Source organism: Elephas maximus, chromosome 20 (assembly GCF_024166365.1).
Source record: "Elephas maximus indicus isolate mEleMax1 chromosome 20, mEleMax1 primary haplotype, whole genome shotgun sequence".
In the NCBI taxonomy this organism is placed as follows: domain Eukaryota; kingdom Metazoa; phylum Chordata; class Mammalia; order Proboscidea; family Elephantidae; genus Elephas; species Elephas maximus.
In genome coordinates this window covers 17,250,837-17,262,067 of record NC_064838.1, presented here as the reverse complement: position 1 = coordinate 17,262,067, position 11,231 = coordinate 17,250,837, and the positions used below count along the sequence as shown (strand labels likewise).

Sequence of the window (11,231 nt, the reverse complement as noted above, 5' to 3'; positions counted from 1 at the left end):
CTCACGAAGACTGTAAAACATTTGGTGCTGAGTGGAAAAAGACGCCTGTGAGCACTGCCAGACGTTTTCAGCTTTCTTGCACCTGTGCCAAGTGTTTTTCAGCTCTCCCACCCCCTTCTCTTGAAGGTGGGGGCGGGGGCGGAGGAGATAAGCAAGCTTTCTGAGGGCATATGCCATAGGAATAGAAAAACCCGTTACCACCACCACTCGTTTCCTCCTCAGAACCCTCGAGGAAGGCAACATGAGGGCCTCCAGCCAATCTGGCGTCAGAATTCTGAGAGCTTGAGGCTCCTTGACATTCACTCCATCCTTCCACACATCATGGTGTGTTCTGATGACCACCAGCCTCCCCATCACCACCCCTACAGAAAAGGAGAAAGATTTCTGTCTGAAATCTTCCTTGAACTCTCAGTTGAATCACCCCTGCCCATCACTGACACCAAACTGCCAATCATTTCAAGGAACTAAATTGTATGTTGAGAGGGTTTGTAACATGCAAAAATATGTGCGGAAGAAAGTATATGTTTCTTAAAGGAAGAACACCCAAAATGTTTTTGAATGAAAGTGTGAAAATGCCTAAACATAGATGACATGATACAGATCATGAGAGAGTAAATTTGAAATTACGCTGAAACCTTGCTGTGGTGTTTTCAAAGGAAGGAGAATTCAGGGTAATGGAGGGCGTCCTTGAACCCTGCACAGCAGCAGCTTAGGGTAAATGGTCCCACAATGGTGTATTTATTCCCACAGCAGAGGAAGTCTCCAGTGTACTCGTTTCTTATTTTCCCTTCTGCATCCTGACAGTGTGTGCGTGTGTGTGTGAGATTTTATTTTGGACTTCAAAACATAAAAGTTGTACGTCTGTAGACAGGTGATTATCCACCTGATCCGACTTCAGACATACTGCCAAAATTATAGTCTAATATAAATAACATTTATTATTAAGCAATTAATATATGCCAACATAGTGCTAACCAATTTGCATGTACTGTCTTAATTAATTCAATAATCTTTGGAGATGACAACTCTTATATTCCCCTCTTACAGATGAGGAGCGCCACCCATCTATTAGTTTGTTTTACTGTGACGGCTTGTGTGTTGCTGTGACCCTGGAAGCTCTGCGAATGATATTTCAAATACCAGCAGGGTCACCCATGGTGGATGGGTTTCAGCAGAGCTTCCAGACTGAGACAGACTGGAAAGAACGTCTGATGATCTACTTCCAATAAGTAGTCAATGAAAACCCTATGGATCACAACAGGAGATTTTCTGACTTAATTCTTTCAGACATGTCCTCAGGAGGAATCAATCACTAGAGGAGGACATCATGTTTGGTGAAGTTGAGGGCCAACTAGGGCACAGGAGACCTTGGGTGAGATGGATTGGCACAATAACCACAACAATGGACTCAAACATCATGGCAATTGTGAGGGTGACATAGGACCAGGCAATGTTTCCTTCTGTTGTACACAAGGTCTCCAAGACTTGGAGTTAATGCAATGGCAGCTAACACCATCACCACCACAGATAAGGAAATAGAGGGTTAAGAAGATTGAGTGTATAATCAAGTCCCACTCCTAGGAAACAGGGCTTGAAATTGATCCCTGATCTGTTTGTGTCTGAGCTTTCAAACACTGTTAGGCTGGCCACATCCTTCTTCAAGAAAAGCCTCTTTAGCTCTTGAGGTTGTCGATGCAAGAAGAATCACACTTAGAGATTCATTCCATTGGCTTAAATTTTGAGCCTGTTTTAAAATATAAATGTCCTTTCAAGACAAGATATACATCTTCATTGACCACTTCATTGTTCTCATCAAGAGCGAGAAAATCAGATCCTTTTCTTTTAGGTACATTGCCCTCAGTAGAGAGGGCAGAAGCATCCCTGGGCAGCTGTAGATGGGAATGGAAGGAAAGGGTAGCAGGTGCTGGTGGGAAGATGGTGCTGAAGGAGATTCTTAAAAATGTAAACAGAGTCTCGTAGATCCTGTGCCAGAGGAGTCATACACAGCCGACATTGTCTTCTTTGCACAACTATTACTGCCATCTTGAACACCTTCTCTCGTGCACAATGACAGCTCTTAAGGAAACACTGATTGCATCAGTTGTACAAGATGCAACTATTCCAAACAACAAGCTCACTGTGGTGGGTGTTGGACAAGTTGGTATGGCATGTGCCATGAGCATTCTGAGAAAGTCTCTGGCTGAGGAACTTTCCCTTGCGGATGTCGTGGAAGATAAACTCAAAGGAAAAATGATAGATCTGCAGCATGGGAGCTGTCTTAAACACCTAGTGCTGCTATAACAGAAATACCACACGTGGATGGCTTTAACAAGGAGAAACTTATTCTCTCATTGTTTAGTAGGCTACAAGTCCAAATTCAGGGTGTCAGCTCCAGGGGAAGGCTTTCTCTCCCTGTCGGCTCTGGAGGAAGGTTCTTACCATCACTCTTCCCTTGGTCTGTGAGCATCTCAGCACAGGAACCTCAGCTCCAAAGGACAAGCTCTGTTCCTGGCACTGCTTTCTTGGTGGTATAAGGTTCCCAACTCTCTGCTTAGTTCCCTTTCCTTTTCTCTCTTGAGAGATAAAAGGTGGTGCAGGCCACACCCCAGGGAAACTCCTCTTACACTGGATCAGGGATGTGACCTGGTAAGGGTGTTACAATCCTACCCTAATCCTCTTAAACAAAATTACAATAAAAAAATGGAGGACAACCACAGAATACTGGGAATCATGTCTTAACCAAGTTAATACATGCATTTTTGGGGGGACATAATTCAATCCATGACAGGAGCTTATTTCTTCAGACACCTCAAATCGTAACAGATAAAGATTACTCTGTGATGGCCAATTCTCAGACTGTGGTGGTAACAGCAGGAGTTCGTCAGCAAGCGGGGGAGAGTCATCTCAATCTGGTGCAGAGGAATGTTAATGTCTTCAAACTCACTATTCCTCAGATCATCAAGTACAGTCCCAACTGCATCGTAATTGTGGTTTCCAACCCAGCAAGTATTCTTACATATGTTACCTGGAAACTAAGTGGATTACCCAAGCACCATGCGATTGGAAGTGGTTGTAACCTGGATTCTGCTAGATTTTGCTATCATATGGCTGAAAAACTTGGCATTCATCCCAGGAGCTGCCATGGATGGATTTTGGGAAAACATAACAACTCAAGTGTGGCAGTGTAGAGTGGAGTGAACATGGCAGGGGTTTCTTTCCAGGAACTAAATCCAGAGAGGAGGACAGACAATGACAGTGAAGACTGGGAGGAAGTGCATAAAATGGTCGTTGAAAGTGCCTATGAAATCATCAAGCTAAAAGGATACACCACCTGGGCTACTGGATTAAGTGTGGCTGATCTGATTGAATCCATGTTGAAAACCTATCCAGGATTCACCCAGTGTCAACGATGATGAAGAGGATGGATAGCATTGAGAATGAAGTCTTCCTGAGCCTACCATGTATCCTGAATGGTTGGGGGTTAACAAGTGTTATCAACCAGAAGCTGAAGGATGATGAGGTTGTTGAACCCGAGAAGAGCACAGACACTGTGGGACATCCAAAAGGACCTAAAAGACTTGTGATGTCTGAGTTCTATGCTGTAGAAATTTAAAAGGTATAACGTGATTAACATGAGCCCATGTACATGGATCATGGTTCACTTTTCTCTTCCTAATTATGAGAATTTGGGCCCACAGGATGAAAGCCCATGCTTGGCTTAATATTTGCAATATGAGCCCTTGAAAAATAAAATGAACTATTATAGTATATATTAAAAAAAAGTAAACTGAATCCTGTCACATCCTTGCTTAACATTTTCAGTGTTCACCCATTGTTCCCCTGATAAATGCCAAGCTCCTCACCAAAACTTACAAGACGAGGAATTTCCGACCCTTTCCCAGCCTTAGCAGAAGCCACAGTCAATTCCTCCAACATAAGGAGACTCTGTTTCTACCCCAGGTCATTTGCTTTTGTTGTTTCTTCATCTATTTAGATCCAGTAAACCCTTCGGGTCTCAGGTTTGGTTCCTTCTTCCATGAAACCTCAATTTAAATTATAGGCTTTATGTTACTTTCTGTCTTGCAGTACCTTTCTTCTTCTTTGCGGCACTTAATTGGTTTTGTAACTTCATAAAAGGGCAGGAACAAAATGCCTTTTGTGTGCCACTGTACATCCCGTAACTAGCATAGATGTTGGTTCATAGTAGGCACTGATTTAAAATTTTTGTAGATGAATGAATGGATATAACAAAAAAAAAACTGAACCCATCACCAAGGAGTCGATTTAGACTCACCACAACCCTATAGGACAGAGTAGAACTGCCCCATAGGGTTTCCAAGCAGTGCCTGGTGGATTCGAACTGCTGATATTTTGGTTAGCAGCCGAACTCTTAACCACTACAACACTAGGGCAGAACAGTCTACTCTGGTATACCCCAAATGCTCAATGAGGAATAGCACATCTGAAAATTCAGCCAAGAACTTGAACATTTGATGGATTGGACACCACTGGGATTCAAGGAGGTTCTTTTCTGTGTACTGTGTATATAAAAGAGATATATAGAAGGTATATAAAAGGTCACAGATTTATATTTTCTAAGGCAGGGGTGATAGATGATGGATGGATGGATGGATGGATGGATGGATGGATGGATGGATGGATGGATGGATGGATGGATGGATGGATACATATATTTAAATATTATTATTGTTAATATTATTCAAGTAGTTCCTACAGCCTGAAAACTTGCCATGCCTAAGCAATTTATATATATTATTTAGTTCAATCTTCATAAAAATCCATAAAAAAGGAATTACTATGCCCATTTTCCACCACTCATCTATCAGTTTTTGTACTGTTGTGTTTTTGTATGTTGCTGTGATGCTAGAAGCTATGCCATGGGTATTTCAAATGCCAGCAGGGTTGCCCATGGTAGGCAAGTTTTAATGGAGCTTCTACACTAAGACAGACTAGGAAGAAAGGTCTGATGATTTACTTTCAAAAATCAGCCAATGAAAACCCCATGCATGACACAGAACATTGTCCCATATAGTGCTGGGAGATGAGGCCCCTAGACTGGAAATACACAATGACCAAAACAATGGACTCGAGCAGACCGATGATTGTGAAGATGGCGCAGGACCAAGTAAAGTTCTGTTCTGTTGTACTTGGGGTCACCACAAGTCAGAGCCAACTCGATGACAGCTAATAACGACATCCTCATTTTACATAAGAAGAATTAGGGCTTCTAACAATAAAGATATCTGAGGTTCTCAGACCCAGAATTAACACCTAAGTGTATCCAAAATCCTTTACCTTCAATGACAGCTGGCTTCCCATTCATTATCCATCACACAAAAATGAAAAAAAAAAAATACTCTTTCTTCTTTACCCATATTTTCTTTTCCTGCACACATACACACTGATCTTAAAACAACAACAAAATTTGACTCTATCCCATGATGAGAAAACCATATCAAAAAAAAAAAAAAAAACCAGGAGATCAACAAAAGAGTAAAAAGAGAACCTATAGACTGGGGAAAAAATTCTGGCTATGATATATCCAACAAGGGTCTAATCTCTAAAATCTATAGAATACTTCAACACCTCAACAACAAAAAGACAATCCAATCAAAAAATGGGCAAAAGATATGAACAGACACTTCACCAAAGAAGACATTCAGACAGCTAAAAGACACGAGGAAATGCTCGCTATCATTAGCCACTAAAACCAAAAAAAAAAAAAAAAAACCCATTGCTGTCAATTCCAACTCTTAGTGACCCTATAGGACAGAGCAGAACTGCCCCATGGGGTTTCCAAGGAGCAGCTGGTGGATTCCAACTGTGGACCTTTTGATTAGTAGCTGTAGCTCACAGTAGCTCATAACCACTGCACCATTAGGGCTCCCATTAGTCACTAAAGAAATGTAAATCAAAACTACATTGAAACACCATCTCACCCAGATATTACTGGCACTAAAAAAAAAAAAAAAAAACAGAAAATAACAAATATTGGAGAGGTTACAGGGAGATTGGAACTCTCTTATGCACTGCTGGTGGGAATGTAAAATGGTACAACTACTTTGAAAAATGATAAGGCACCTCCTTGTAAAGCTAGACATAGGAATACCATGTGATCCAACAATCCCACTGCTAGGAATATACCCTAGAGAAATAAGAACTTTCACCAAATAGACACATGCACACCCTTGTTCATTGCAGCATTATTCACAATAGCCAAAGATGGAAACAACCTAATTGTCCATTGACAGATGAATGAATAAACAAACTGTGTATGGTACATACACACAATGAAATACTATGCAACGATAAAGAACAATGATGAATCTGCGAAACATCTCACAACATGGATGAATCTGGAGGGCACTATGTTGACCGAAATAAGTCAATCACAAAAGGACAAATATTATATGAGACCACTCTTGTAAAACCCCAAGAAAAGGTTTACAGACAGAAAAAAGCAATCTTTGATACTTATGGAGGGGGAAGGGGTGGAGAGGGAAATTACCAACTAGGTAGTAGACAAGTATCAACTCTGGTGAAAGGAAAGGCAACACACAATATAGGAAAAGTCAGCACAACTTGACCAAGACAAAGTCATAGAAGCTTCCTAGACACATCCAAACACCTTGAGGGACCAACTTACTGGGGCTAAGGGCTGGGGATCTTGGTCTTGAGGGATATCTAGGTCAACTGGTGTAACATAGTTCATAAAGAAAATGTTCTACGTTCTACTTTGGTGAGTAGCGTCTGGAGTCTTAAAAGCTTACGAGAGGCCATCTAAGATACATCTATTGGTCTCATCCCATCCGGAGCAAAGGAGAATGAAGAAAACCAAAGACACAGGGAAAATATTAGTCCAAAGGACTAATGGACCACAGGAACCACAGCCTCCAGCAGCCTGAGCCCAGGAGAACTAGATGGGGCCCAGCTACTACCAACAATGCCTCTGACAGGGATCACAATAGAGGGTCCCAGACAGAGCAGGAGAAAAATGTGGAACAAAATTCAAATTCACCAAAAAAAACCACCAAACTTACTGGTTTGACAGAGACTGGAGGAATCTCTGAGACCATGGCGCCCAGACTTCCTGCTAACTCAGAACTGAAGCCACTCTTGAAGTCCACTTTTCAGCCAAAGATTAGACAGGTCTATAAAACAAACAGTAATACAAGTAAGGAACATGCTCCTTAGTTCAACCAAATATACGAGACCAAATAGGCAACACCTGCCCAAAAGCAATGACAAGGAGGCAGGGAGAGACAGGAAAACTGGACAAATGGACACGGGAACCCAGGGTGGAAAGGGAAAGAGGGAGAGTGTTGACACACTGCAGGGACTGCAACCAGTGTCACAAAACAGTTTGTGTATAAATTGTTAAATGAGAAACTAATTTGCTCTGTAAACTTTCACCTAAAGTGCAATAAGAACAAACAAACTAAAAACAGGAGAATAAACGCCACAAGACTGTTTAAACTGCCCACTGAAAATCGTCATGCCACATATACCCACCTGCTCAAGGAGTACATCTTTCTGCAACTTGAGCTGTTCCCTAAACACTTCTGGACATAACAAGCTGTCATGATAATCCAAAAGTTCAATGACCTCATGCAGAGATGGAGGAGAGAGCATTCTAACACCTGATGGGCGATGAAGTAATGTAAACTCCAAGTCCTCTTCCAACTCTAAGACAAAGTCATTCTCGGATACAAGCTTTAAACACGTGAGAAAGTAGAACCAGGGTCCTTAGACTGAGAAGCAAGGCCCTGGGCTTTCAGATGAGGATCCTAGTTTTAAGACCTAACTCTGCCATGAAGGAGCTGGCTGTAAATAAATAAGTCAGTAGGCCTTTCAGTAAAAAAAAAAAAAAAACAAAAAAAAAACCTCAGTAAAATGAAACACAGGACTCCACTAGAGGTATACTCAACTGTGAAGTTTTAGCAGGTCATTGGGCAGGGTGCTCGGCTGCACATCCCCCTTCAACCACAGCAAGTCTGCTTTATCTGTCCTAAAGACTGTGGTCCCATGTATGACTTCTTTTAAATTCATTGGATGTTCATTGAACACACACACAAAATATTTTTCAAGCACCACTGTGTTTCGGGGGAGTCCCTCGGTGGTGCAATGGTTAACATGCTCAGCTGATAACCAAAAAGTTGGAATTTCATGTTCACCAAGACATCTTGGAAGAAAGAAGGCCCGATGACCTACTTCCAAAAAATCAAAATCAGCCACTGAAAATCCTATGGAGCACAGTTCTATTCAGACACAAAGGGGGTTGTCATGAGTCGGAGTTGGCCTGATGGCAACTGAGTCTTTCATGTTCCAGGGAATGTTTAATTGCCTAAAAATTTCACTTCTAAAAAGAAGCAGAGCAAGAGTTTAAAGGAGGGGAGGGAGAGAGGGGTAGAGCACCCGAGAGAGAGAAACGCAGCGAAGCCACGGACCTAGAAGAATCCTGAGAACCTTCCAACTGCAGCGTTCTAAGTCTCAGAGTCACTTAACCTCTTGATTTTCAACTTGCTCATCTTTAAAATGGTGAGAATGACCCTGTGTGCCTCAGGAGGTAGTTGCCACGTCGGAGGGAATAATACCTGAGGAAACTACTGCTCTGTAAATTGTGAAGTTCCTATTATTGCTTATGGAGCAATTCAAAACTCATTTTTCCTAGTGAGGCATCTAATCTTTTCTCCTGACCCAAAGAGGGAAGGATTCTAAATGCCTCCCTCTGTGGTATTTGTGGATCTGGAAACTCCCCACAAATGCCTCCTCTGTGGTGTCATGCCCCAGTTGCCAAACATTACTCCTGCCTCCTTTAAATGTATTTTCTTGGGTTGCAGCGACTGACTCCTCCTCTAACAGACAGGGGTGCATTAGTGGGAGATTTATGCTAATATCTCGGCAGTAGAAATCACAAGGCTCACTATACTCTCATTGGGTCCGAGAGGAGCAGCCAGGGTATGTCCTTTAACAGGATTTCCAGGAAGAATGCTGCAGCATAAGCAATGCTGATTTGCTGGCATTTATGTATTCCAGGAAGAGGGCTGTCTTAAATGTATCAGGGCCTGGAGCAGAAAATTATTTTAATGCCCTCTCCTTTCTCCACACCTCCCTGCTATAAGAAAAAGGCAGGAAAGATCCATTGGCTTCGGAGGTGCTGGCTTTAGGGAAGAGCCCGGAACAGTTCTGAAGAACCCTCATAAGATAACAGGACAGCCCTCCTAGGGGGAGACGAGGCACTATACATCCCCAGCAACTGCTCCTAGGACGGTCCCACCAGCATGTGCAATGGCCAACTGGTTCACCGTGCTAACTATAACGCTCGGCATATGGGGAGGGAGTGTTTATAGACATATGCATACACCATACATTTTTTGCCGCAAGTACATATAGAGATCATCCAACTGTATATTTTGCAGACATACAAACATGCACATATATTGTCCATATGTTCAAACAATTTTTAAACTGTATCATGAACAAATAAGAATTTCCTCTCACTAAAAGTTACCAGGTGTACCATAGTGGACGTGTGAGAGCATGTGAGGATGGACAGACAAGTTTGTGTCCCAGCCTTATCATTTCTAGCTGTGTGGCTGCTTCTGTAAAATGGGAATACTACCAGGATCTTCCTCATAGCATTATTATGAACATTACATGGGATTACACATGTAGAGGGCTTGGCGCAGTGTCTAGAGCCACGTAAAATCTCAATGAATATTAGCGTTATGAACACTACATACCATACAAGGTTGTGACCACCAAAAGTCCTTCAGAACCAAGAATGGTCAAAACAAGTAGCAGGGTATCATAGTGTGTATCTGGAGCATTCAACAACTGAATGCCCCTCTTGTGACTCCTGCCATAGCCCAGCCCACCTCGATCATTGTGCTCACCTCTGAAGCTCTCTCCCTTCCCTAGACTATGATCTTATTGAAGGCAGGGACAGTGGATTACTCATCTTTGTGTCCCCAGCTTCTGATCCAGGGACACTGCTCACGTAGGTGCTCAACACATGTTGACTGAACAAATGGCTATGAATGGATAACATACCATTCTTGCTGCACACTGGGCCGTATCAGATTGGGTCCAGCAGGGGGACATACGAAGGTAAATGACCACAGAAATAGCTGATCTCTTAAACAAAGAAGTTCGGACGAAGTAGGGAAGCATAAAAAAAAGAGACACATGCTTTCTTTAGAGATTTTCTTTCACTGAAAACACATAGATGTTCATGTATCCTCTAATCATTTGGCATAAAACCAAAGGACTTTTCTTCCAGTGCATGTCTGATAATCCAAGTTCTCTGTCATTTTTCTTGCATATACAACCTATTTAATGCATCATCTAAAATTTTCAGCTTCAGCTCTTAAAGCAAAGTAAGAACTTATACCAAAAACAAACGACAACAACAAAAAAACCCAAATTCATTGCCTTTAGGGCAGAGCAAAACTGCCTCGTGGGGTTTCCAAGGCAGCGAATCTTTAAGGAAGCAGACTGTCACATCTTTCTCCCGCAGAGCAGCTGGTGGGTTTGACCCCCAACCTTTCAGTTAGCAGCCAAGTGCTTAACCACTGCAGTTTTGGGTATGTTTTTGCTTTTTTTTTTTTTTTTAAGAACTTATCAACTCTTAAAAAAAAAAAAAAATCAGTGCATAAGAATTCTTCTAGATATTTATGATGCTCACATTCTCCAGCCTTGTATAGTCTTCTTGTCCACCTAATTGGAGAGATATTTTAAATTTAAGGCCTTTATCAAGTCTTTTCATAATATTTAACTTTTCAGAAAAACAATTATCTTTTCACATTCTGAATTACCAGTTTATATAATATTTAATCAGTTATGTACATAGCAAGTACATTTGGCGTTAACAGAATTGGAAGTGAAGTCAACTGACTCTTGTTAGTATACACATCAAATGCTAGGTGTACTAGAGTAGTTTTGTCATTACAAGTGCTCAGAGTACGTTTTCTGAAGAAATAGAGACTTATTAACCAGGAGGATTGCTTAAGCAGCGGTCAGCCATAAAAGCTTTTATTGAATTGACTTTGGAACAACTCAGTGAACCTCCTTTTGGGGTTGGGGTTGAAGGTAAGAATATTTCAAGCTTCACATTCCAAAGGTATTTTTTTTTTTCCAAGCCATGTCAGGCTAAGACATTCATGAAAGTTGATAAGGGTGAACTCTCCAGTAGTAATAGGTTCACAGAT

The 11,231-nt window shown here is 41.7% G+C and overlaps 1 pseudogene; it reads left to right on the top strand.

Annotated features, from left to right (window-relative positions):
* Window positions 1–2,067: 2,067 nt before the first annotated feature.
* Window positions 2,068–3,584, top strand: LOC126063605 (L-lactate dehydrogenase B chain-like; annotated as a pseudogene).
* Window positions 3,585–11,231: the final 7,647 nt, after the last annotated feature.